Here is a 22,934-nt window from a genome sequence, read left to right as displayed (position 1 = left end):
TAGAAGACCCTCTCAAGGAAAGTGATTCGATCGTCCTAGTATTGACGAAGATCCCGTCACTGAAATTTTTGTTAAAAATTGTAAAAATGAGACAAAAGATGATGGCTAGATAATACGCCAAAAAACTCAGTCAAGTAACACTGAGAATAATAAGCAAAATGTATTCTCCGTAGCGATGTTCTAAAAACCGGCTCGTCTCGTATCAGTTTCGACAGCACAGGGAATTTGCCACATCATCAGACAGGAAGTATCCGATACCAATAATAGCTCATCAAAACTGATTTTCCTTAAGATCACCTTGCGTTCGCTCTAAAAGTGGTTAGATGAGAAGATTTTAACAGATTTTAGAGTTTCGTCAAAATGTCGAAAACGCCGGTCACACGGCTATTTACAGATGTGCGCACATTGCAATACAGTAAAGTTTAGCTGCTTTGCGTGACCATCCTTGTGACGCAGTCCGGGCCTACGACATACTGAAGTGCACAAGCACCTGGCTCAAAAAGAAGGATCCATGACAAACACTTTATTGTAAAGCGAAAGAAAAAAAGCACTGCACACAAAAAACTAGGCCTCTGCCTGGGTCTCCTAGAATTCCCCTTCATCCTCAGCTGTGGCCTCCTGGTACGGTTGGTATTCTGACACCAGTTCGTTCAAGCTGGACTCTGCCTCGGTGAACTCCAACTCGTCCATGCCCTCTCCGGTGTACCAGTGCAGAAAGGCCTTGCGGCGGAACATAGCTGCAAAAAAAATAATATATCAAGCAGGCGGGGTCACACTCCTGGAACTGTCCCCGAAAATGCGCTGTTTCAGAAAATCGACAGTAATGGGCATCTACAATGAAAGTATGTGCTTTTAAGAAACACTTTCAAATCAGAGACGATGGTCACCTGGAAACTGCTCGGAGATCCGCTTGAAAAGCTCTTGAGTGGCTGTGCTGTTCCCAATGAAAGTAGCAGACATCTTCAGACCTCGAGGCGGTATGTCACAGACAGCTGTCTTTACGTTGTTCGGGATCCATTCAACGAAGTAACTCGAGTCCTTGCTCTGGATGTTGAGCATCTGGTCATCGACTTCCCGCATGCTCATTCGGCCTCTGAAGACTGCAGCAACTGTCAGGTAACGACCGTGGCGGGGGTCGCAAGCAGCCATCATGTTTTTGGCATCGAACATCTGTTGCGTCAGCTCCGGCACAGTCAGAGCCCGGTACTGCTGGCAGTCGCGGGACGTGAGTGGAGCAAAGCCAGTCATAAAAAGTGGAGGCGAGGGAAGGGCACCATGTTAACGGCAAGCTTGCGAAGATCAGCATTCAGCTGCCCAGGAAATCTGTGAGGAATGAGACGGTGCTTGATTAGAAGCCCGCTTAATTCGCAAGGGGAGAGAGAATTTACAGAGGTATGTTGGGCGCTCTTGTTTGGGAGCAGTCAGAACAAGATTGTGGTAAGATTATGGAGCAGCTACAATGGTCAGTGGAGGCATCTTGTAGAATGTCGCGATTGTTGCCGCTGTTCATTCAAAGCTTTTGAATATCGGGTCATCAAATTTGAAATTCAGTTCTCTTCACGCCAGTGCAGACAACGAAGCCCAATGAAAGAACGCACTCGTGGAAATTTCAGAAGTGACATAGTTTACACTTTGCCAATCTGTTCTAGAGAACATTGAAACTGCATGCCTGTTATTTGCCTCAGCCAAATTACAACGGCGGAGAAACAAACCAGCTCTAGTAAGATAACAAGATTTCTTCTGTTGCTGTTTCGATTCATTGGCAAAATCACAAAAATAAAAATGGATTCTTCACATGGTCACTGCTTCGTATCCAGCTTCAAAGTTAATACAAATTACTACATTAGGAGAACATCGACAAGTATTGAGGCACTTAAGTGACCCCATGAACGAAGCTGCGAAATACTTACCTCAGGCATGTGGTCACACACGACATCGTTGCAGAAACCAAGTGGTTGAGGTCTCCGTAGGTGGGAGTCGTGAGCTTAAGCGTCCGGAAGCAGATGTCGTAGAGTGCTTCGTTGTCGATGCAGTAGGTCTCGTCGGTGTTCTCCACAAGCTGATGCACTGACAAAGTAGCATTGTAGGGCTCGACGACAGTGTCCGAAACCTAGAGGTAGCCGCAGGAAGAGAATGAGAACTTTGTGCATAACGACTAATCAAAATTCAAGGAAGACGCCTTATAAAGCAAGGCCAAAATGTCATGTTTGATTTGTTTCAAAGATGCTGAAATTGGGTCCTGCAGATAATGTCACACACCTTTGGAGAGGGCACTACACTGTAGGTGTTCATGATGCGATCGGGGTACTCTTCACGGATCTTCGAGATGAGCAGTGTGCCCATGCCAGATCCAGTACCACCGCCCAGGGAGTGGGTCAGCTGGAATCCCTGCAGGCAGTCACAGGATTCCGCTTCCTTGCGCACAACGTCGAGCACCGAGTCCACCAGTTCAGCACCCTCGGTGTAGTGGCCCTTGGCCCAATTGTTGCCAGCGCCACTCTGACCTGAAGGGCGGGTTGTGAAAGGCGTATACTTGTACAAACTGTATCCTGAAGAAAATCAGTACTGGAATATGCAATAAAAGAAAGCCACTCAGAGACAGAGATCTCCACCGAGGCACTCCTTGTAAAAATAGAGGGTGATGGCTGCGTTGTGAGTAGACAACACGACCTGGACAACATTATCATTCGTCATCATTTGCAAAACGCGGCACCTACAAAGCCATAACCTTCATCGCCTTCTCGGTGTGGCGGAGATCTCGGAAGGTTATTTTGAAATAAGAGATGCTTTTCGGGATTTGATGAAAGAAATTAATGTTGTCGCGCGAAGGGGTAGCATATCTGTAGGGGACCATGAGATTCCGATTCACATCTGTCTAGGGTCAGATTTGAAATGTTTGCTTGTTGTTCAGGGTCTGCAGTCTGCTGCATCACACTATCCTTGTCCATTTTGTCGAGCAAACCCACAGACAAGGTGCTCAGTTCTGACAAGTAACAGGAGCTTTATTGAGCCTCCTTTGATCCGCACTATTGAGAACATGAGAGGTGATTGCTGCACAGAAGCGAACGGGATGAATAACGTGCCATTGTTCAACTTCGACTTTGATTTAATAAATCCTGATGTATTGCACATGAAGTTAAGAATAGTTAACCGCCTTGTAGATGGATTGCTTTCAGAAGCAGAAGACAGAGATTACTGTGAAAAAGTCCGCAACCCACGTTGTATGACCATACACGTTCAGGACATCGATGACGCCATAAATAACTGTGGGATTAAATTTCACGTCTGGGAAACCAATGAAGGAAACAAGGGAAAAACATTCACGTCGGTATCGGGGGGCGATTGTGAGCGTCTGCTGAAGGCTTTGCCTGAAAAACTGGCCGGGAAATTGCACCCTCAAACAGAGGAAAAAAACTTTGCTCCTTTGGAAGCGTATGCGGAACATTTTGTACCACCTGGAAAATGACGTTGAAGGTCGCAGCATAGAAAGAGAAACCTCAGAATTCTTTCACACGTTCATAGAATTAGGAGCCCAAGGTTGCAAAGGCTATGGTGGCGATAGAGTTACGCCGTACATTCATATTCTCGTGCACCACGCTTCCGCAAAGCACGAAAGGTTCAAGGGCCTTGGTTGAATTTCAAGCCAAGGGTTAGAGAAAAAAAAACGACGTGCTAAAGCATCTACACCATGGGAAGTCTAACATGTGGAATGCAGCCGCTGACGCTCTCAAGCTGGCGAAAAGGCTTGGAGTGAGAATATCAGACTAAGCCGTGCATATAAAAAGCGGGACCAAGAGTATTGGTTTGAGGGACTTATTCAAGAGACACGGGCGAAGAGGCTACTCTGTGCAGATGAAAAAGTGAGTGAAAGAAACTGTCTGCAAAATGTGGACGACATGGATGCAGGAGAATTGCGCACGGAGCTTCGGGCTATGGGAATGTCGACGAAAGTCAAATCAATAGAAAAACTTCGCAACGTTGTAAGGAAAGAAAGAGAAAAGCAATGATTGTAGCCATAGGAGGAGATAACAGTTATGTGGTGAGATGTGCCTTTTAGTTTTGCGTGTTTCCTCCTATATTTATAGTGCTGTGTTGTACCTCTAGTTTAGAAAGTGCATCACTGCTTGAAGATGAAGAGTACTGTTCCTGATGCCTTATGTAACCTGCTTCTAAAGGAGTGTTCGGTGTGTACTAAAATAGTGTATTTGTATTATGTGACTGTTTACCTGCCATATAAGCCCTGAGCAATTTTTTGGTGTAATATAAATGTGATATGTGTGTTTTGTAAGTATTGGCGTTGTCACTTTTAAAATGATCTTTTGGCTTGTCTTTTGCGTAAGAAAATTCTTTTATGTAAACAAACCATGGAAAACCGATTTATAGCGCAATCAGTACAGCTGGAAAAAGTAATTGGGGGGGGGGGGTGCTTTGAAAAAAAACATGCACACACGCCTTTAAGTTCTGCGGGGCAGCAGGAAAAAAATTTGCAGCGAATTTAAGAAAACTGATTGGTCGTATCGGGCGTAGATCATATAATACTGGCATCAAGTGCACAATGCGCACAAACAGGCTCGAGAAAAGTGACGACAGCAGTACTGCGCACATTCTATGCCATCGTTTATGTTCATTTGTATGTCCTTCTTTGCTGACTCATTTTGTTTGGCAACCGATTAAAAGTTTGCCTTGTTCTTTATTCTTTTCGCAAAGTATTGCTTCTTTTGTATGCCATGTTGCTGTGAAGTGTGTTTAGTTATATTCATATTCGTTACGTTTGGAGTGCATCGTTCTGGTTGTACATGTAACATGAACACAAGGTAATGACGCTATGTGATTCTGACTGTACACATTTTGTTTCCAAATGTTGTATAAAAAGTGTATAATAAAATATTTTATGTCGGCACTATAGCCCTTGTCCTTGCCTTTTTGCGGGGAAATTATAACCCCTTTTGCAGCAGCTATCAGATAGTGTGACAAGTGCAAGTTTATTGACAGCGACGCCATGAAATTATACCTACTACATTTGCTCGATTTCCTCCCCAAAGGTGCAAAGGAGAAAAGAAATATAACCTCCAGTCCTTCGAATATTACTGTAAACGTAACAGATCACTTCCCATGAGTGTTATCGTTACGAAGGCTTCCCCTTCATTCATGGTAATTTGCGGACATTGTGCTTTCCGCTACGTGCTATAATGACATCCCCGCCTGCTATAATGACATCCCCGCCTATTTGATATTCTCATTAACTTTGTAACATAGAATGCAATTCGTGACTTTTTTTATTGGTATACCTTCCTTTTTAGCGTCTGGTTATTTTTGTTGCTCTCTACTTCTCTATTACAATTGTATTTGGTTTGATTTACCAAAGGTTGCTGCTTCAAAAGTAAGCGATAGTATTGTTCAGTGCAGTACAATTAGTTTTTCACCTGACCACAGAAATCAAAGCTGCTGCAGGCAGAGTAACTTGGGAACTGGGAAAAGATATAATACAAATATAATACAAAAGATATAATACAAATACAATGATATAATACAAATTAGTTCTATTACAGGCTATAAGGGACAGCGCACTGGAGCGCTTCGAACTAATTCGACCCCCCGGGGGTAAACAGCCGGAGCGTTGTTACATTTCGCGTACACTGAAATGTGGGCATAGCGGCTGGGTCCTGAGCCGGCCTTACATCACCCGGCACCCTGTGCAAGACTTTGCCACCCCCCACCCGCCCCTCTCTCTCTCTTTGAATGTATTTGTGGGGGTGTTTCTCTGTATTTTTATTGGCCGTTCTAACGGGGGCACTTCTAGTTTTCATTCTTTCAACAGTCTTCACGTAGTATTTGTACTGGAGTGGGCAGGACACTTAGTTATTTTTTATTTTTCTTCCCCCTCTAATTTATACCCCTTGACATCCTTTGATCTTGCTATTGGCGGTCAATTTTTTACACGTTTTCATAGCATTTTAAAGAAGATGAATCTTAAAAGCATGCTGCTTGCGATAACGCAACTCATCTATTATACTGGTGAAAAAGAAAAATTTATTGCTTAAAATGATTACAGCCCAGCCTCAAAGGACAGATGCAAACGTTCTTCAAAAGAGACTGTCAAGACAGTCGCTTCAGACGATTGATATGACATCGCGACTAACCCTGTTAATCCGTGGTTAACCCTCTTGCACCTGGCGGCCCCTTGCGAAGTCACTCTGAGAGGTGCGGGAGAATTAAATGCGATATCATGACAATCGGCCGACGAAGCAGCGTAGCGGCTGGCAGCGTCGCAAATTACGACAGCCACCATATTTGCCATTTATATATACCGTTATGAAATGCTTCCTTGATGACGTCCATGTAAAAGCGCTTTTTCGTAGCCCAGAAGTGGACACAATTAAATTCACCAATTTGTTTGCAAAAATGGAAAATGTTGGCGGTATCTTGCGGTGTCTTTAAAAGCGAAGTTTCGTACCTCAAAAGCGAAGCCTCATTTTTTCTGTTGTGTTACACAGGATGGATGCCGGCAATACATCATGCATGCATATTACAGAAGTCAGAATGAAAGAACAGCAAAAAAAGTCGACAATAGCTGCAGCAATAAAAGTATGAATAGTGATCATGCGTGAAATTTTTCATTCATACATTCATACTAATATATTTTCTATAGAAACGAGCACATTTATTAAAATTAGTTGACCAAAACAAAAGGTTTTGAACCCAGGTTAAAACTCTAAGTGCAAACTCGAGTCACCATATTCGGACAACGCTAGAGTCACTAATTTGAAAGCATTACAGGTGAACGTGACAGTAACAACCTGAACGTCTATCTAGACGCTATTTGCTTCTAGACTCCAAATTCTGTGTTCTGCCCGACAACAGCTGAACAGCTTCAAAATGTTTCTGAGTAAAGCTATATCAAATTTTCTTAAATAAGTATGGTGGAAAGGAAATGGCGCAGTATCTGTCTCATATATCGTTGGACACCTGAACCGCGCCGTAAGGGAAGGGATAAAGGAGGGAGTGAAAAGAGAGGAACAAATAGGTCCGTAGTGGAGGGCTCCGGAATAATTTCGACCACCTGGGGATCTTTAACGTGCACTGACATCGCACAGCACACGGGCGCCTTAGCGTTTTTCCTCCATAAAAACGTAGCCGCCGCGGCCGGGTTCGAACCCGGTTTACACAAACACCCGAGGCATTTTTGTAGGTGATTTTGTTCACGTTTTACGATTTTTTTTGTACCCCTTCCCATTCAGTTACGCTCCCTGTCGACGCCACTGCCGGTAGATGGCACAAGTAGTAGATGTCCCAGAAAGCTGGGCATGAAAGAAAGCCATGCCCTGGGCGGAAAAAACAATACATATGCTGCGTGGTGAAGGTAGCGAGAAGAGAGATAAACAACGCTCAACACAGTTGAAGTTAACAGCTTGCGGAAGTTCCCGATAAAGCGACGAGTGAAAGAAGTTGAAAATATATGTTCAACAAGTCAAGGCTCGCATTGTACTCAGCTACAGAACACAATCTCTCCAGCGAGTCCCTATGTAAAACGGGTGACAAATGACATGAACACAGGGGAGGGAGAACCGCCAGCTGTGCTCATATCCTGTGTTATACCTGTCTGTAATATTTTGTTTTATGCCGGATTGTCCCCGCAGACGGCCGCCTCCCTTCCTTGTGTAATGCGCCACCTATGCGTTTTGCCGAGTGATGTGGTGTTGTGTCAAAGGCGGATGGAATTTTTTGTAGCGAGAGCTACGCTAGGCTATAGCCAGCGGCCCATTTCGGGTAAGCGTGTCTAGTCACTACTGCGCATGAGCCACTAGTTGCACCGAGCCATAGGTGTTCCGCCGCTGCGTCGCGCCACACCTTTCCTTAAATTCGATTTTCAAGTTTTTTTTTCTTGTTTCCATCCCGCCTTTATCCATTCGATCTAGTGTCCACCGAGACATATGAGACAGTTGCTGCTCCATTTACTTTCCTCAAAACCAAAACAAAATGAGCCGCCGGCGCTCATTTGGTGCATTGGTGTTGACAACGTAGAGGCCGTTCATTTTTACGAAAGGAAGGCGCAAAACTGGCTCCCTGGGTCAGTGGACACCTCACTTTCGCTTTCATGTAACGTGGCGTTGGCATGCGACTGCAAAAAATGAATGTGGATTAGCTCAGTTAATCTAGGGTATACAAAGCGAAAGGTGTCGGCGTTCACTGTGTTCTTTGCGTTGACAATGTTCTAGACGACGATGGAGTTGTACAAAGGAAGGGCGCATAACTGGCTGCCTGGATATGCGACGCCTCATTCGTGATTTGATGCACGTGGCAGTGGTGGGAGAGAGATGTGGCCTGAATGCAATAGCGCTGACTTCGTTGTGGCTGACATGCGGCACTGCAGCAATAGCTAGGCTGCTGCGTTCGTTTGCTGATCAAGATCTCGCGATCAACCATTAACTGCGTGCCACCTCCGAGGGTGGCAGGGAGGGCGCGCTGCCTATCCAGTGTGGGGAACGCCATCAAAGCAGTCTTTTGCAGTTGGAAACCAGCGCCACGTGCATGAAAGCGAGATTTAGGTCTCCACTGACCCACGGAGCCGGTTGTGCGCCGCGGTGGCTCAGTGGTTAGCGCGCGCGGCTACTGATCCGGAGTTCCCGGGTTCGAACCCGACCGTGGCGGCTGCGTTTTTATGGTGGAAAAACGCTAAGGCGCCCGCGTCTTGTGCCATGTCAGTGCACGTGAAAGATCCCCAAGTGGTCGAAATTATTCCGGAGCCCTCCACTACGGCACCTCTTTCTTCTTTCACTCCCTCGTTTATCCCTTCCCTTACGACTCGGTTCAGGTGTCCAACGATATACAGGACAGATACTGCGCAATTTCCTTTCCCCAAAAACCAATTATTACATTTATTATTACGCCTTTCCTTTCGTGAAAATGAACGGCCCTTTCAAAGTTGTCAACGCCAATGAACTATGAACAGCCTCGGTTGACTAGTTTTGTTTGGTTTTGGAGGAAAGGAAATGACACAGTAACCGTCTCACATATCTCGGTGGACACCCGAACCGCGCCGTAAAGGAAGCGATAAAGGAGGGAGGGAAAGAAAAAAAGAGAAAACTGAAAATTGAAAGTTGGATTTTGAGGAAAGGCGTGGCGCTGCGCAGCGGCGGACACCTGTGGCTCGATGCTACTAATGGCGCATGCTCAGTAGTGACTAGGGAGCGAGAAAGAGAGAAATACGCGCGGTGAGCCGCGCGTTGTGACGTTACGTGCTTCCTCGGAGCACCGCCACGGCGAAATCGCAAGTTTGCGGCCAGTAAAGCCTTCACTTTAAAACCCCATTTGATTGCCTTCCGCACTTTGGATATGCAGCGCGTTCACCCTGCTTCTGTGGCAGGTTGCAGTTGATGATCGCGAGAGGTTGATCACCCAATGAACGCTGCGGCCTATTACTGCAGTTCCGCGTGTCTACCACGAAGTTATCAGTGCTAATGTATGCAGAGACCCGCCGCGATGACTCAGTGGTTAGGGCGCTCAGCTACTACTCCGGAGTTCCCGGGTTCGAACCCGAACGTGGCGGCTGCGTTTTTACTGAGGCAAAACGCTAAGGCGCCCGTAGGCTGTGCGATTTCAGTGCACGTTAAAGATCCCCAGGTGGTCGAAATTATTCCGGAGCCCTCCACTACGGCACCTCTTTCTTCCTTTCTTCTTCACTCCCACCCTTATCCCTTCCCTCACAGCGCGGTTCAGGTGTCCAACGATATATGAGACAGATACTGCGCCATTTCCTTTCCCCAAAAACCAATTATTATTAATGTATGCAGCACACATGTCTTCACCATCGTCACGTACCTCGAAGGGCGAGTCAAGCGTCCACTGACCCGGGGAGCGAGTTTACGCACTTCCTTAAGCGTCTAGAACGGTGTCCACGTCAATGAACACATTGAACGCCGACAGCTTTTGCCTTGTATATCCTCGATTCCAATTCATTTTATTTTCGAAATGGCCCATGTGTTCCCTCTCTCGTAATATGCTCTTTTCACGGCGCACTACATTCTTGATGAACCACCAAGCTTGCGTCTCAATCTTGGCGGCCTAGGTTTCGCAAGGAACTGATGAGAATGTCCATAGATCAAACTCGAATTTCTTGATTGCGTGGCTGTATTAAACTGACTGCCACTCGGACTGGATCATACTGAGCGAGGATTCGCTGTGCGTACAGAGATGTGGGTACAAATTTAGCCAGTTGTGCGCTTTAAAGATTAGTCTATACTGTGCGCTCTTGTGGGTGCGTTTATGTAGTAGGTTTTAAGCCGAGAAGCCCCTTACCGAACACAAAGTTATCCGGCCGGAAGAGTGGTCCAAACCGTCCCGAGCGGACGGCGTCCATGGTTCCCGGCTCCAAGTCAACCAGGATGGCCCGAGGCACGTATTTACCTCCTCAAACAAAAAAAAAACAAATATCACTTAGCGGCAACAAAGATACCGTGCAGTTATTACAAGTACCCGCGTCACAACAAAGCCAGTTAAAGAATTGAGAATGGAGCGCGCCAACTGTAGGTGTCATAGCAAATAAAAGCGGCACTACTTGGTCCTTGCGCCACCTCCCGGCCTTTAAACAGCAGATCCAGTTATATTTAATAATAAAATATTTAAATATCTTTCAGAGAAAAACAGAAGGTGAAATGTTGATAGATAAATTGAGATGGATCAAAATGATGTCACTACATTAACGTCCTGTTGCGATTCCTGTTTCGATTCTGTTTCGTATTACTAAACTTACGGTGTCCTATATGGGATTAACATTCCGAATTCTGTACATGGGCTGTCATCAACGCAGTAGTGCCGGCCTCTGGATAAATTTGCACCACCTCGGGTTACTTTACGCGCAATAAGATCGCAGAACACACGGCTCTTTATGATCTCGCCTTCATAGAAATGCGTCCGCCGAATCATGGATGTCATGATCGAGCCCCTTCCAAATGAAGCACAGCGGCGGTATTAGCAAACATAGAGTTAAAAACTCCTTACAAACTCACTGCAGCAAGAGGAAATGTAGTAGAGGGGAGACGTACTATGTCCTCGTCAACCCTGACGAGGGAATTCAGAAACCGGGTTCGAACCCGACCGCGGCGGCTGCGTTTTTATGGAGGAAAAACGCTAAGGCGCCCGTGTGCTGTGCGATGTTAGTGCACGTTAAAGATCCCCAGGTGGTCGAAATTATTCCGGAGCCCTCCACTACGGCACCTCTCTCTTCCTTTCTTCTTTCACTCCCACCATTATTCCTTCCCTTGCGGCGCGGTTCAAGTGTCCGCCGATATATGAGACAGATACTGCGCCATTTCCTTCCCCCAAAACCAATTATTATTATTATTATTAAAAACTCATTCGCGTTGTGAGCATTCATTGCCTACGAGAAAAAAGCCTTTGGTCAAGAACCTTCAAGCTAATCCCTGCGGTACTTGTGGCAATGCAACTTGAAAAGCTGCAATGGCCTAACATAACATGCCGCAAGCAGAAGAGGTCACTAGACGTTGCACTTTGACCTAACTAGATTTGCGCGATCGGTTGTAGAATTTGAAGCTTGAAGAGCAATGGCCTGCCGTTGAAGAAGCTCCATTGACAGGCCAGATATCAGCTTAACAGCACAAACAGCTCTATTAAGGCAGGACCGAGAAAAAGGGACAACCATACACACAGCGTTTGGTTTTGTCTTCCTCTTGCTGTTTCTGTAGAAGTCATGTGGCAAACGGCCCGGCAAATTTCCGTAATGCTTAGCAGTGCGAAAAAGCCGCAAGGCAAGATCAACTCGACGGGGAAGCTTCAAAGTGAAATTATCAACCGAAATACAGCCAGACGCGTACCGGAGGCCTCATTGTAGTAGACATTGATGCGCTCCAACTGGAGGTCCGAATCGCCATGGTACGCCCCGCTTGGATCGATGCCATGCTCATCGGAAATCACCTCCCAAAACTGCAGACGGGAAAAGATTTCAGTAATCAGAGCGGCGTCACATCGCGCAGTGGCGACAGTCAAAGCATATTTAGAGGCTGTAATTCACAGCGAAAGCAACATAACTGCTACAGTTCCCCTTGTCAACTGGTTTTTGTAGTCAACTCGTCAACTGCCATCGATTCTCACCCGCCATGTGTCTTGCTGATGGCGGAAACCCGGCAGGGCCTAAGATCACTTGAGGCCTTTGAATTGCATCATACGCGAAAACTAGGTCCTGCGAAAAAAAATTCCGGCAAAGAATCCTCGCCGATCGCTTAGCGGCAGTCATTTGCCATAAAACTGTTCCATGTCACCTCTCCGCCAAGACCGATTGTCTATAATTTTTTACAACCGGGAATAAAATCTGAGCTATATGCCATAAAATAACAATAATATCTCAACGCTCTCAAATCGCGAGCAGTAATTAAAAGGTCAGAGCGAAAGGAGTGGTCAAGAACAAGAGATTCGATGAGCATTAGCTAGGGCTCAACATTGTCCAACGCAAAGAGGCCACAAATTAGAACGAAAGCAGTACGTCTTGTAAAAGCCGCGACTGCTTCACAGGCAATTGCTTTCGCCCGTATCCTGAAACGAGATTCTAGTACGTGGCGTTTAGGACGCAACGTAATCACCAACGTAAAACGCGCCGGGACCGGCACTGGGACCGAATGGCAACCGCGATCCCCTGAGCCGTGAAATAACCCACGAGGTAGTAGAGGTGGCTTACCTTCGCCCCGATCTGGTTGCCACACTGGCCTGTCTGGATGTGGACTATCTCGCGCATGTTCGATGCCACTCCGAGACTCAGCTGTCAAGATGCCGACTGCCTGCCCGGGTCAAGGGTCCACGTATTTGTAGCCTTGCGCCGCTTCAACGCTCACTTCTTCCTCAACTCTGTTCCTATGTGTACGTGTGTCGACTCAATAGCGCAAAAAGTAGTGCCGCAGCCTGTTCCTGCCATGGTAAATGCGCTTCAGAGCTTATATATAAGGCCTTGATTTCACGTACAGGATGCCGTGTAAAGGATTTGCGCCGTACAACGCGAACTATTTTTCGTTTCGCAAAGCTTTCGGCACAACGGGGTTCTCTCAACTGGCTGCAGGGGCAAACTCGGCCTCTTCTACTTTCTTTTCTCGGTGCTCGAAATTGGTTTCGCTCGAAAGAACTAACGTGCATTCTGCAGCATAATTTTTTCACTTTTCTATAGTTTAGATTTGTGCGCGTGCGGTCGGTTCTAAAGTTTGAATGTTACCGACCGAATGGAAAACTTTATTTCATCCTCATCTGCAGCAGCAGCAGCAGCAGCAGCCTGACTGTAGCCCCAAGAGGTTAGAGACCTGAGTCCAGGGCCTCATTATCTGTTCCAATCGGGGTTGCCTGTTCGATCAGTCTGCGTTGGTCATCCTGGTTTGTGCTCTCGAAACAGTGGCTTCCCATTGGGAGGAAGGGGTTGGGTGTGGGTATGGGAGGTTGGATTGGGGGTTTGGGTGGGTCATTATCATCATCGTCGTCATCAGCCCGACTACGCTCACTTCAGGGCAAAGGCTTCTCCCATGGCTCTCCAGTTATTCCTGTCCTTTGCCAGCTGCGCCCACCTTATGCCTGCAAACCTCTTAATCTCATCCGCCCGCCTAACCTTCTGCCAAACGTTTTCAGGTTCAGATTGGGCGGCTGTGCCAATATATTCCTGGTGAACAGAAAGCTATTAACACAGACAATTTGCGCAGAAATTGTTCATCCTTGCAGTGATTTTACTAGGTATAATGATCGATACTTTTGATGGATCATAGAATTCTTTAGTAAATGTGGATTCACAAAACGGGCCTCTTGCCGTTCCTTGGTCCGGGCGGTGTTCTGCTTTCGGTGCGTTAGGTATGCACACTGTCCGCGGACAATTGTCTGATGTTTGGTGAACGTAGCACGGCGACAGGCCGTGCGTATGCCTAATCCACTTACAGCCGCTTGCTCCGACCTCCAGCATCACAGGTGCTGATGTGACGATTCGTGCACATGCACCGGTGCCACGGCGAGCCGGTCAGTGACTTTTCCTGGAGACGGTTGGCCGCGCCGTCCTGGCGTGGGGTCGCAGCGGAGAGACATGACCATATTTGGTTGTGGCGGAGAAACATGACCATATATGGTAACCGCCGACGGCCCTGTCGAACGACGCTTGAGTGTCCCCGTCATTATGCACCCCTCGAGAGCCACGGGGGAGTGGACAAAGGCGCAGCCACGGCTGAAGAAAGAGGCAAAGGCTTTAAAAGCGGAAGCCGACGGGAGGAAAGGGGAGAGCGATCGGGGCGAGTGGACGAGAGGGCCGGAGACGGAGCGAGGCAGAAGACTGGGGCTGCGCATTGACCTGAGCCCGGGGTCTAGCCGTCGCTAACGTTCGACCTTCGCCAACGCGCCTCCACGCCTGGCAGCTCATCCAACGACCAGCCGAGAACGAGGGCAGCACAGCCACGAGGAACTCCCAGCCCGGCCGCTGTAGACAACCAGCCATTCATCGAGCCCGTGCCACACCACGCTGACTCAGCCCCGGCGACAACGAGCCCAGCTTCTGTCCCGTAAGCGGCATCGAGCCAGATGCTTTAATTAAATCACTTCAAAATCATTCTGGAGTCTGTGCATCAATCTCCTCATGCCCAGTGTGGGCCATAGAGGTAGCACCGAAAGTGCCGCACGGCCCAAACCACTGCAATACACTCCCGCTCAGTGGCACTGTACCGCTGCTCGACTGGACTGAATTGCCGGCTCGCGAACGCGATAGGGTGCTCCTTCCCGTCAAAATTCTGAGACAGCACTGCACCCGCTGCAAACTTCGAGGCGTCAGTCACTACAATGAAAGGCTGGCTGAAGTTTGGATATCCTAGCAAGGGAGCGGTTATTAATTTTTTCTTTAGTTCTTCGAACGCCACCTCTGCCTCCTCCGACCATACGAACTCTATGTTTTTTGCTGTTAGTGCAGTCAGTGGCTTTGCGATTCGGGCGAAATCTCGCACATGCCTTCGGTAGTATCCGACTAAGCCAAGAAACTCGCGAACGCCTCGAACTCCAGTTGGTCTAGGGAAGTCGCGGACGCTACTTAACTTTCCCGCTTCAGGTTCTACGCCGTCTGCGGAAACGATATGTCCAAGGTATTTGACCTGCCGCTGTAGAAGTTGGCACTTTGAAGGTTTCAATTTTAAGCCAGCAGCTCGCAATCTGGCCAGCACTTCCTCAATGGCCTCAGATTCAGGCTAGTGACCGACTGCCAACCCCTTAAGTGGCTTCTAAACGTGAAGGATCCGAGCTCGCGCCTCGCGCGCTGGAATCTGCAACTTTAGGAATACGATTTCGAGATAGAACACAAGCCAGGCAAGGCGCACACTAACGCGGACGCATTAAGTCGAGCTAACCTGGTACGCACCGTGAATGAGTTTTGTCCGGCCATAGATACAAACGATCTCCGCACCGAGCAGCGAAAGGACAAAGGGCTAGAGAAAACATTTCATGCCATTTCTGGGGGGATCGCCCGGGATCCCGACAATTGTTACTTTGTTGACAACGAAGGAACCCTACGAAAGCGCACCCGGCCTACGCGTTCAGGAAGGAAGGCTAGCCAGGTGTGGGAAAGAGTGGTGGTACCAAAGTCAATGGTGCCGCACGTCTTGAGGGTTTTTCACGATGCCCCATACGCGGGCCATTTTGGAGTAATGAAGACGCAAAGGAGGTTGGAGCGCTACTACTATTGGCAGGGCATGCGTTCAGATGTTAAAGAGTACTGCGCTAACTGCCGTTCTTGCCTGGAAAGAAAAACTCCGAAAAACCGCAGGCCGGCCCCCCTTCAGGAATTCGAGGAAGTCTCGACGCCTTTTGAGAGGGTTGGCATGGATATCCTAGGCCCACTTCCGACTACGACAACAGGAAACAAATATGTACTGGTGTGCGTTGACCACCTAACGAAGTATGCTGAGATAACAGCACTGCCCGACCAAAAAGCAGAAACTGTGGCACGTGCCTTTATAGAAACAGTGGTTCTGCGGCACGGCGTTCCGCGGCAGTTGTTAACGGATCAAGGGTCAAACTTTGTGTCGAGGTTGATGAAAGATGTGTATAACCTTCTGGGAATTGACAAAAGACAGACGACCCCTTACCACCCGGCTTGTAACGGTGCTGTGGAGAGGCTTAATCAAACAGCAAGCAAACTGTTATCCCATTATGTTTCGCGAGACCAACAGGATTGGGACCTCTGGATACCGTTTGCTGTTTTTTCTTACAACACGGCGGTGCACGAGAGCTCCGGTGACTCCCCTTTCTACCTCTTGTACGGTCGCGACCCAGACACGCCGAATGCGGTGGTTGATGGACAGAGACGGGTGCCATACGGGTCACTAGAGGATTATCGAGCCGAACTGACGTCTCGATTGCAAGTGGCCCATGACGTAACAGCCGAAGCATTACGGGAAGCAGCCGACAAAAGAAAAAGGCGGTTCGACATTTAGGGCTAGGGCGGTTCCTTTCAGGGTGGGAGACCGCGTATACCTTGAGTGTGTGCAGGTCAAGGCAGGGCTTGCCCGTAAGTTAACGCCCAAATGGAAAGGACCTTACCGCATAGTAGAGCAGCTATCGCCGGTTAATTTTCGGATTCGGGAGATCGCAGGGGCCTCAACCGCTGTGGTCCATGCTAACCGGTTAAAGCAAGCACCAACATGCTCGCCTCTTTCTGAAACGGCTGCCTCAAGGGAACAGGAGGGGGAGGATAACCTTCGCACGGAGCCCGCCATTGTAAATAACCCTACATTGCAGAAAAGCGGTCAGAGCGGCCGGCACAAAAATTTCAGTCCATGTGATGAACTGGAACACTTCATGCAGTCGCAGCTCGGAGGCGCCCTTCTCGAGGAGGAGGCATTCCAATCTGGCCGACGTATTCCAGCCGCTAGGTATTACCTCCGTAACCGAGTAGTGGACAGGGAGGTACCTCGCTAAGACTACATTTCCTTGTTTTGTACATTACAAGTGCGCTTCGTTTAGTTTCATTTTTTGTTCGTTCTCTTGTTTGAGATTTTGTACATACTGTTAATTATGGTCTTATATTGTGCACTCGAGTGGTATCTACGGTGAAGAATTGTTCTGAAACTCCGCTCTGGCTCGGTGCTCGTGGGGAAGAAAGGAGCGACTTGTGCGGGATACTGGCCCGAACAGCGCGGCGTGTGTGTGTGCGCGTGTGTGTGTACGACGAATTCCTAATGTTCAATGAACATTCCTTTTAAGAAGGAGCGGATGTGACGATTCGTGCACATGCACCGGTGCCACGGCGAGCCGGTCAGTGACTTTTCCTGGAGACGGTTGGCCGCGCCGTCCTGGCGTGGGGTCGCAGCGGAGAGACATGACCATATTTGGTTGTGGCGGAGAAACATGACCATATATGGTAACCGCCGACGGCCCTGTCGAACGACGCTTGAGTGTCCCCGTCATTATGCACCCCTCGAGAGCCACGGGGGAGTGGACAAAGGCGCGGCCACGGCTGAAGAAAGAGGCAAAGGCTTTAAAAGCGGAAGCCGACGGGAGGAAAGGGGAGAGCGATCGGGGCGAGTGGACGAGAGGGCCGGAGACGGAGCGAGGCAGAAGACTGGGGCTGCGCATTGACCTGAGCCCGGGGTCTAGCCGTCGCTAACGTTCGACATTCGCCAACGCGCCTCCACGCCTGGCAGCTCATCCAACGACCAGCCGAGAACGAGGGCAGCACAGCCACGAGGAACTCCCAGCCCGGCCGCTGCAGACAACCAGCCATTCATCGAGCCCGTGCCACACCACGCTGACTCAGCCCCGGCGACGACGAGCCCAGCTTCTGTCCCGTAAGCGGCATCGAGCCAGATGCTTTAATTAAATCACTTCAAAATCATTCTGGAGTCTGTGCATCAATCTCCTCATGCCCAGTGTGGACCCAGGGCCATTTTAAGAAACTGGTTCATCACACTGATAACAGGATTAGACATGCGCATCACATTTCACTGTGCGACGTTCACCAACATGGCAGCCAAGGATCCGGGGTCCGCCGTCAGAAAAAAGGATATCGGAATTTCTGCTGGAACCCCTGGTGCGCAGATAACCGGGGCCAGTGTACCCTGTCCAATCCCCTACCGTGGGTACGTACCAGTCAACCAGAGGCCAAAATCATCATCATCATCATCATCATCATCATCATCATCATCATCATCATCATCATCATCATCAACCGGGGCCAGGCCAGATACGGGCCAGGCGCGAACTTAACGAACTGAAAGTAGAACGTCACGCGAAGCCTGTTTCGCGACACAAAAACTGATCCTTTTTAATTGGTTTTGGGGGAAAGGAAATGGCGCAGTATCTGTCTTGTACATCGTTGGACACCTGAACCGCGCCGTAAGGGAACGAATAAAGGAGGGAGTGAAAGAAGAAAGGAAGAAAGAGTTGCCGTAGTGGAGGGCTCCGGAATAATTTTGACCACCTGGGGATCTTTAACGTGCACTGACATCGCACAGCACACGGGCGCCTTAGCGTTTTTCCTCCATAAAAACTAGTCTCCAGATTTTCTTTTTTGTAATTGTCGAGTTTAACGTCTCGAACCGACACATGGGGTATGAGGAACACCGTAGTGAAGGGCTGCAGAATAATTTAGCCCAAATGGGGATCTTTAACATGCGCCACTTGTCGCTGCAGAACACGGGTATTTTTGTATTACGCCTCCATCGAAATATGGCCGCCGCGGCAGGAATTAAACTGGGGACCTTGGCAACAGCAGACGACCGCCAAAGGCACTGCGGCGTCTCCGATATGGGGTTCATCGTGTAAACATACCTTAACATAACGTAAGAGGAACAAAATCGGAGCCTTCCTCACTAGCCATGGATATCCGCATACCTAGTGTACAAAATTAAGCGAAAAATGGTTGCATTTGCGCCTTCCCCGTGCTGTGCATCAAAACAGGTGTTTAAAATAACTTACTGTGAATTAAACATCAGGCCCCAGCAGCAAAACAGACAATTCCTTACCAGCATTTGTAACGGTGGCAAGCTGAGTACGATTTGGTACGGGCCTCCTTACGCTCGAAATTGTTCATTAACTGGATTAAATATGCTGAGGATTTTTTTGTGAGAACATGACTGTGACCCCTATCTCGCGAAATTCAGTACATACAATTTTAACAGCTATTCAGAGTATGTTGCACAGCTTGCGCGTTGCTTCCCGCGTTAAGGCTTCCAAGATGCCCGCAGCATCGAGCAGGCGTTTCCATTACGCTCGTCCAACCAGGATCAGTTGTAACGGTACTCACGCATTGTAAAAACGAAGTGAGTACACAAAAAGAGACGCGACTACAGTGAGGAGAGCAATGGATGTCTTCCCTTCTGCCGTAACATGGGCTTACGTTTTGCGCTGGTATATTTACAAATGCGACATCTACCCCAAACCCGATCTGCGCTGAATAATAATAATAATTGGTTTTTTGGGGGAAAGAAATGGCGCAGTATGTCTCATATATCGTTGAACACCTGATCCGCGCCGTAAGGGAAGGAATAAAGGAGGGAGTGAAAGAAGAAATGAATAGGTGCCGTAGTGGAGGGCTCCGGAATAATTTCGACCACCTGGGGTTCTTTAACGTGCACTGACATCGCAGAGCACATGGGCGCCTTAGCGTTTTTCCTCCATGAAAACGCAGCCGCCGCAGTCGTGTTCGAACCCGGGAACTCCGGATCAGTAGTCGAGCGCCCTAACCACGGATCCACCGCGGCGGGCGTCTGCACTGAAGGAGTAGGTGATTTGTGGTCAACCGTCTTTGGTTGTCGTTGGTCTCGCAAGGTTAATGACTCACTCCCATTAAGAGGGATCAGCTCAGAATCCGGCGAAGGCCAAAAAGTGCGTAAAAAGTGTACTATATATCATTTAAAGGAAATTTGAGTTTTTAGAGATGAACACATCGCGGAACGTCGCAAACCTTGTCTTCCTCATCTTTGGGTGAATCATGAGCCTGCCGTTAAAAAATATAAACACTCATCGAACTGTTCGTTTATGCGGTTGAATGTAAGTAAATAAATGTTATTTGACTCATTCATTCGTTGTGCTTACCCAAATAAAGCTTTAGAATTTCCATACGCTCGGAGAGCCTTGTGCGTGTCAGTGAATGGAACGAGGAAAACGCTACGAACGAGGATGATGAGCGCAGTGTAGGTCGTAATTTCTAATCTGTAGCATATTTCCTTGCCATGAGATGCCTAGCATTTCCTGTGTACTGAGAAAGAATTTGATATATATATATATATATATATATATATATATATATATATATATATATATATATATATATATATATATATATATATATATATAAATATATATGCACAGTTTCCGCCCTCACCGTTAGTTGACGTTCTACGTCACGCTCGCGGTATTACAGGACGTGCTACGTCCGCCGCTATGGTCGAGGGTGGCGCTGGTGAACACTCTCAAGGCTCGCTTACACCTAGTAAACATAAATACCCCCGAGAGCAGCAGATTGGACAGCCGTCGCCGTAGCTCAGTTGGTAAGAGCACCGGACGCGATATTCGGAGGTCGTGGGTTCGGATCCCACCGGCGGCATGGTTGTTTTTTCTGCTGCTTTATAAGTAATTTTCTTTAAGCAATTTATTAATCTAAGTATTATTATCCCACTCATAAGCATAACACATTTAAAAAAAAAAAAAAATTAACGTTCCCCTATGCACCTTGGTTTCGGTGACTGTTGGCCCCCTTCATAAAAATTTGTCAAACGGGCCCCTCATTTCCTTTAACTTGTCTGCTAATAGCTTAACGAGGGTCTCGGACTGGCAGTCTTGATGCCATAGGTAGCATAAGAGGGCTCTCGCACAGTTTCCGCCCTCACCGTTAGTTGACGTTCTACGTCACGCTCGCGGTATTACAGGACGTGCTACGTCCGGCGCTATGGTCGAGGGTGGCGCTGGTGAACACTCTCAAGGCTCGCTTACACCTAGTAAACATAAATACCCCCGAGAGCAGCAGATTGGACAGCCGTCGCCGTAGCTCAGTTGGTAAGAGCACCGGACGCGATATTCGGAGGTCGTGGGTTCGGATCCCACCGGCGGCATGGTTGTTTTTTCTGCTGCTTTATAAGTAATTATCTTTAAGCAATTTATTAATCTAAGTATTATTATCCCACTCATAAGCATAACACATTTAAAAAAAAAAATTAACGTTCCCCTATGCACCTTGGTTTCGGTGACTGTGTGCCCCCTTCATAAAAATTTGTCAAACGGGCCCCTCATTTCCTTTAACTTGTCTGCTATATATATATATATATATATATATATATATATATATATTAGCAGAGAAGGCAAATGAAGTGATAGGCTCGTTTGACAAACATATTAAAGAAGCCAACAAGCTCTCGCACAGTTTCCGCCCTCGTCGTTAGATGACGTTCTACGTCACACTTGCGGTATTACAGGACGTGCTACGTCCACCGCTATGAACGAGGATGGCGCCGGTGAACACTCTCAAGGTTCTCTTACACGCAAAACATAAATACCCACGAAAGCAGCAGATTGGACAGCCGTCGCCGTAGCTCAGTTGGTAAGAGCACCGGACGCGATATTCGGAGGTCGTGGGTTCGGATCCCACCGGCGGCATGGTTGTTTTTTTCTGCTGCTTTATAAGTTTTTTCTTTAAAAATTAATCGATTGGCACTGCATATAAAAAAATAAAAACAAAAAAAAAGAAAAATTTTTCTATGCACCTTCGTTTCGGTGACTGTTGGCTTCTTTAATTTGTTTGTCAGACGAGCCTATCACTTCATTTGCCTTCTCTGCTAATAGCTTAACGGGGGTCGCGGTTCTGGCAGTCTTGATGCCATAGGTAGCATAAGAGGGCTCTCGCACAGTTTCCGCCCTCGTCGTTAGATGGCGTTCTACGTCACACGTGCGGTATTAGAGGACGTGCTACGTCCACCGCTATGAACGAGGATGGCGCTGGTGAACACTCTCAAGGTTCGCTTACACGCAAAACATAAATACCCACGAAAGCAGCAGATTGGACAGCCGTCGCCGTAGCTCAGTTGGTAAGAGCACCGGACGCGATATTCGGAAGTCGTGGGTTCGGATCCCACCGGCGGCATGGTTGTTTTTTCTGCTGCTTTATAAGTACCTTCCTTTAAAAACTAATTGATTGGCACTAGATAATAAAAAAATGAAAAAAATAAAAAAATTCCCTTATGCACCTTCGTTTCGGTGACTGTTGGCTTCTTTAATATATATATATATATACATACATATATATATATATATATATATATATATATATATATATATATATATATATATATATATATATATATATATATATATATACATATATATAGCAAGCGGCTTTTTTAGGGGGAGGGACAGAAATTGTGTAACATATACTATTGTTTCTTGTATACAGTCTGCGAGTTATACATGCTAAAAAATTTATATTTTACGCTTTGCGGACCATCTGTATATACGCACTGCACAGCATTTTTTCTTTTTCAGCATCGCTGAATGTGGCACAAAGTTCGCGAAGCTTACTCTATTGCCACGTTTTGTGATACTTGAACTGCGCCAAATATAATTTTATGTGCTGTTCGCACGCCTGATTCTGACAGTGTATGTAACGAGTGCGGAAAGTCTAGTATTTTTTTTCTTATCAGCCGTCTCCAGACTCATACATTCCAGAACCCAGTTATGTGTAGTCATTATTATCCGTCACAATATTCAAATCTGTACAAGCTCAACGCGGATCTCAACCATATATATTAGAAATGCCCTTTTTCCCCCCTGGAGGGAAAAAAATTCTCTCGCTTGACCAATGGGAGGCTCTCCTATTCAGCACCGATCTGATGATTCAGACAAAGGTCGTACAACTGGCCGAAGACGCCGCCACAAGCCAGGGCATTCTGGCTGTCGTTTAGGCGAAGGGCGCAAAGCCTCTCAAACTGTTG

The 22,934-nt window shown here is 47.4% G+C and overlaps 1 pseudogene; it reads right to left on the bottom strand.

Moving 5' to 3' along the window:
• Window positions 1-508: 508 nt before the first annotated feature.
• LOC144093600 (tubulin beta-4 chain-like) lies at window positions 509-12,810 on the bottom strand (annotated as a pseudogene).
• Window positions 12,811-22,934: the final 10,124 nt, after the last annotated feature.

Source organism: Amblyomma americanum, chromosome 1 (assembly GCF_052857255.1).
Source record: "Amblyomma americanum isolate KBUSLIRL-KWMA chromosome 1, ASM5285725v1, whole genome shotgun sequence".
NCBI classification, from domain to species: Eukaryota; Metazoa; Arthropoda; class Arachnida; order Ixodida; family Ixodidae; genus Amblyomma; species Amblyomma americanum.
The sequence above is the reverse complement of the archived record's forward strand: the minus strand, read 5'-3'. Positions and strand labels throughout refer to the sequence as shown.